Raw genomic sequence first — 5,842 nt, forward strand, 5'->3', positions numbered from 1 at the left:
ATCCCGAGAATGGTTCTTTTGAAGGTACGTGCCTCTCCTCGTGTTAATTATAGGACTAGCCAATTTTTTTGACTAACGCAGCTATAATGTGATGTGTCTGATCGTTCTGTTTTGTGCTTAACAGGAGCATTTGCCGATACTGATCCTGTCGAGCAGGCTGTGAAACCAACTCCACTCGTTGATGCACCTACAGCCGTCACACCTCCGCTACCCCCAGTGACTCAAGGGGAAGAAGATATAAATTAAGCAAATGACGAATATCCTTTATCTCCTTATTATGTCTTCTTGACAGATTTCTCCTTTTTACGAATATCCTTTATCTCCTTATTATGTCTTCTTGACAGATTTCTCCTTTTTATGTAGGGATTTCCTCTCAGCTTCATGTCCTCGTGAAGGAGTTGTTTGTTATCGGACAATGACCCTGAGAAGATCGTCATCTGTGTAGAAGTCCGCTCTTTCTTCTCTTTCATGAATACTATGATCGGCAAGCTTTTTCATAGTGGACTTTCTCTTCGCCAATTCAAGCCTTTCCTTGATTCTAAAGTTAATTTGATAAGGGAGGCGGGGCATCCAGATTTGGCACAGGCTATAGTTGATGACCTTGATTGTCTAGAGCATGAGCTTCAGACGTTTCGTGAGCTCCGAGATGCAGGTGCCTCCTCATTTATTGCTGCCGAGCTGGACACCCGCTTACAGTCATCACGCGAGACTCAGGTTCTTGCTGAGCTCGAGATTCAGATGCAGCGGGGCCGAGTAGATCGAGTTAAGACGAGTCTTGCTACTAAATTATCTTCGCTTGCCGAGCTCGATCTTTCTATTACCTCCTGTGCGACCGAGATAGACCAGCTCAGAAGAACACTCCGTGAAAAAGAGGAGACTTTGGATATTCTTCAGATGACGAAAGCACAGGACCAGCAAACCCACACTGCTTTATCTGATGAGTTGAGATCCCTGGAGCAGAAGCTAGCCGAGACAGAAGAGATTGCTGCGAGGACTTCAGCCACCACCGAGGAGTCCATCAGGGCTGAACTTAGACAAGCTTATGATGAGAAGCTTTCTAAGATCAGTCAGCAGATTTTTGGTCATGGTCTTGATGTATGATTTTGTTTGTTGAACACTTTGACTTTTGATTCTTTTAGTGAAACTTGCTTTCGTCTTTATTATGATTCGTCATTCTATTTGAAATGATTGACCACAATACTCATAGGATTTTTGGCAAACCCTCAGCCATCAACGGGTTTGATGAGCCTTTACCGACTACCGTTTGAGTCGGGCTAGCATGCGGATTGTTTAAATCCGTTCGCATGTAACGTTATGCTCGGAGATTGAATTCTCCGAGACTTTGTGCTATGATGTCGAATACATAGACTTCGCCATTGTTACGGGAATAGGCTACCCGGCGACACGTGTTAGGTGTTGACTTTAGGATTTTTGGCTAACCCCCAGCCTTCAACGGATTTGATTAGCCTTTACCGACTACCGTTTGAGTCGGGCTAGCATGCGGATTGTCTAAAGCCGTTCGCATGTAACGTTGCGCTAAAGGAATGAACTCCCTTAGACTTTATGCTATGATGTTGAATACATAGGCTTCGCCATTGTTACGGGAATAGGCTACCCAGCAACGTGTATTAGACGCTGACTTATCCCTACTTAGGCTTCGGGATAAAATACCCCAGACTGGTATTCTGGTGTCTTTTTCTATGGCGAAAGACTAAACCAGCGGCGCGTGTTAGGCGTCGGCATATCCTTTCTTAGGATTCAGGATGAAATTCCCCATGCGTGTAAGGCATGGATTTTGGTGTTATTAATAACAACCTGCCGCGATGTTGAATATGCGGACGAGTGTTCTTTTTAACGGTTAAGAACTAACCGGCAGCGCGGGTTAAGCGCAGACTTATCCTTGCTTAGGTTTCAGGATAGAATACCCCAGAATCAAACTCTGGTGTCTTTTTGTGCGGAAAAAGACTAAACCGGCAGCGCGTGTTAGGCGCAGACTTATCCCTGCTTAGGATTCGGGATAAACTTCCTAGGATGAATCCTAAATTGATAAATTTCGGAAAAGATCGATGCGGGAAAGGCAGAATTTTATATTCTATTTCCCGGTCTTCTTTTAGGGTGAAGGCGAACCCGAAAACAAGGAAGGAAGAATTTTATATTCTATTCCCTGATTCTGGAAAGGAAGAATTTTATATTCTATTTCCAGCGAAGAAGAAACTAGAAGGGGGGTGTCCACTCCGAGAATCTGGAAGATCTAGATAAACTTACCTTTTATAGGATTGGTTATCTGATCGAAAGATGAATTCTTCGTTTATCGAAGCGAAATTTCAACTTTGATTATAACTATAAAAAAGTTTAACCAAAGAGAAAGGAGGGGAGTTCTTTCGTTTATCGAAAGGGGACTCCGAACTGAAAATGGACTTCTTGTTCATGGACGGAATCAAGAGGGCCGGATAAACATTTTTGTGGATTCACCGCCAGTTGGACTTGATCAGTGAAAGATTTTGGTGGTAAAGATGTTTTTGGGTTATCCTCTAGAATATTGAGTGTAATATTCTTCGAGGAACTTCCCGGTAAATGGGTTATCCTGAATGTACTAGGGATAGTACTTTTTCAGGAACTTCCCATTTATTGGCATTAATTGCCTGGCGCCTTCTTGAGTAATCAGGCGATATGCGCCGTTTGAATAGACTGTGTCTATTATAAACGGTCCTTCCCATTTGGGTTCGAATTTACCTTTCTTCTTGGAGGTGAGAATTATTGGTCGGCGAGCAGCGAGGACCAGATCTCCTTCCTTGAAGCTTCTTCGGCGGACTCTTTTGTCAAAAGCCCTTGACATCCTAGCCTGGTAGAATTCGATATGTTGTTGAGCTTCCAAGCGCTTTTCATCCAGCCTCTCGAGCTCTTCGAGACGCTTCTGATGTTGTTCCTCCGTCGTCATCTCCGTTGCGAGGGCGATCCGAAGGGACGGAATCTGAATTTCCAGCGGTAGCACAGCTTCACATCCGTATACCAGCGAATACGGGGTAGCTCCCGTAGGCGTGCGTATGGTGGTGCGATAAGCCCAGAGTGCTTCACCGAGTTTATCGTCCCAGTCTCGTTTATTGGTCTTCACGAGCTTGGACAGGATCTTAATGATCGTCTTGTTAAACGCTTCAGCTAATCCGTTCGCAGCGGGATAGTAAGCTGTCGACGAAACATCTTCGATTTTGAACTTGTCGCAGAATCTGACGAAGGCATTGCTTATGAACTGTGGACCGTTGTCATGAATGATCCTTCTTGGCACGCCGTGTCGGTAAATGACATGATGCTTGATGAAATTGATGACGTTGTTCGTCTTCACTTCTCTAAGCGGAATCGCTTCAGCCCACTTTGAGAAATAATCTGTGATCGCGAGGATGAACCGATCACCTTTGACTGAAGGGGGAAAAATAGGACCGACTATGTCCATGCCCCAAGTCTCGAACGGCCAAGACGTGGTTGACGTGTGCAACTGCTCTGGCGGTTGATGCATATAATTCGCATGTATCTGGCAAGCGTGGCATTCTCGTGCGTATTCGATTGCGTCACGAACCATCGTTGGCCAGAAATATCCCATCCTCCTGATGCGATCATACAGTTTAGGACCGGGCTGATGCGCACCACATTCTCCTTCGTGTGCTTCCTTAAGAACTTCCTTTGCTTCTCTGTTCGAAAGGCATCGGAGTAAAAGACCGTCGTACCCTCTACGGTATAATGTATGGGTTTCAGTATTATAGAAGAATCTTGGAGCTCTTCGGCGGATTGATTCCTTTTCTTTTACATCCTCTGGCAAGATACCATATTGGACGTAGTCGATGATAGGAAAACGCCAATCTCGGGACTCAGACCCAATTTGAGTTGAATTCACCTCTTTGGCGTTCACGTTTCTATCCTCTTCTTCTTCAATCTCCGTACTGTATATGGGTACGCAGAGTTGATGCGTCCGTACTGTGACTAACAGCTCAGCTTCGGGAGGCTGTGCCAGTGATACTGCTAGTGCCGCCAGTGCGTCTGCATAAGCGTTCTGGAGACGAGGGATGTATTCAATAAAGAATTCTTCGAAAGATTCTGCCATTTTGATGGCTTCCTGGTGGTACGGGATCAGGTCTTGATTCCTGACTTCATACTCACCGCGAACTTGGTTGACTATCAATTGCGAATCTCCAAAAGCTTCGAGATATTCGACCCCCAGCTCTTTGGCGAAACTGAGTCCAATGAGAAGCGCGTTGTATTCGGCAACATTATTGGAGCACGGACTAGTCAACGAATAAGCCCGAGGCATCACGTGCTTTCCAGGGGAGATTAAGACGACTCCAACTCCAGAGGAAACTGTAGGACATCCCGGGGTTATTACTCTATTAACTGCCCTTGAGGCACCATCGAAGTATAATTGCCATACTTGTTGGTGTGATGTGGTGTTAACCTCGTGGGTTTCATCCGGCAAGTCATCATATACTTCTGCCGTATCTGTGGTCGGGTTTGCCGCCAAAAGGTCACAAATCGCCTGTCCTTTTATCGACTTCTGCTGCTTGAAGTGCAAATCGTATTGGGACAAGAGAAGGGCCCACTTCGCTAGACGCCAATTCATAGAGGCCGGTTGCGTCATAAACACCCGTACTGGATTAACGTTGGAGATAACGTAGATCGTCTGTCCCACTAGGTAATGCCGCATCTTTTGCATCGCAAATACCAATGCAAGGCATTCTTTCTCAATCATCGGATATCGAGACTCAGCGCCTACCAAGGTCCGACTGAGGTAATAAACTGCCTGTTCGTGACCGTTATCATCGTCTTGCGCTAGTAAGGCACTTATCGAGTGGTTCATCGCCTTGAGATAAATCAAGAACGGTTTACCAGATTTCGGTGCAACGAGAACAGGAGGGTTCGCCAGATATGTTTTGATATCTTCGAACGCTTTTTGGCAGGCATCATCCCAGATGAATGATACTCCTTTCTTGTTCAGCTTAGAGAACGGTTGGCACTTCCCAGAAAGATTTGAGATGAAACGCCGGATATAAGCTAAACGCCCTTGCAATCCTCTGAGTTCTCTCAGATTCCTCGGGGGCTGCAATTCATGTATCGCCTTCACCTTATCAGGATCGATATGTATACCCTTAGTGGTGACGACGAACCCAAGAAATTTTCCGCTGGACATTCCAAGAAATGATTTAGTGGGGTTCATCTTCAACTGATGACTCCTCATGAGATCGAACATTGTCTTCAAATCCTTGATGTGATCTTCCTTGTTGCGGCTTTTCACAACCAAATCATCAACGTAACATTCGACTGTTTTCCTGAGATGTTCTTGGAAAATCTTAGTCATCGCTCGCTGGTATGTGGCACCGGCATTCTTCAGGCCGAAAGGCATCACCGTATAGCAGAAAACGCCGAGGGGTGTTCTAAACGCCGTATGCTTCTCATCCTCTGGATGCATCTTGATCTGGTTATATCCCGAAAATCCATCCATGAAGGACATCCTCTCAAATCCACATGTATTGTCGATAATGACATCCGTGATCGGGAGAGGGAAATCGTCTTTCGGACATGCTTCATTCAGGTTCCTGAAGTCGATGCAAATCCTGATTTTGCCATTCTTCTTCATGACGGGAACGATGTTGGCTAACCAGTCTGGATGTTGTTCCTCTCGGATAAATCCTGATTCGATCAACTTCTTAACCTCTGCCTCAATGGCTTCCATAATCTGCGGACGAAACCGTCTTTGCTGTTGCTTGACAGGTTTGGCATCCGGCTTGATATCGAGGCGGTGCATTGCGACATTGGGGTCGAGCCCTGGCATGTCTTCATAATTCCATGCGAAGACGTC

Source organism: Asparagus officinalis, chromosome 8 (genome assembly GCF_001876935.1).
Source record: "Asparagus officinalis chromosome 8, Aspof.V1, whole genome shotgun sequence".
Lineage (NCBI taxonomy): Eukaryota > Viridiplantae > Streptophyta > Magnoliopsida > Asparagales > Asparagaceae > Asparagus > Asparagus officinalis.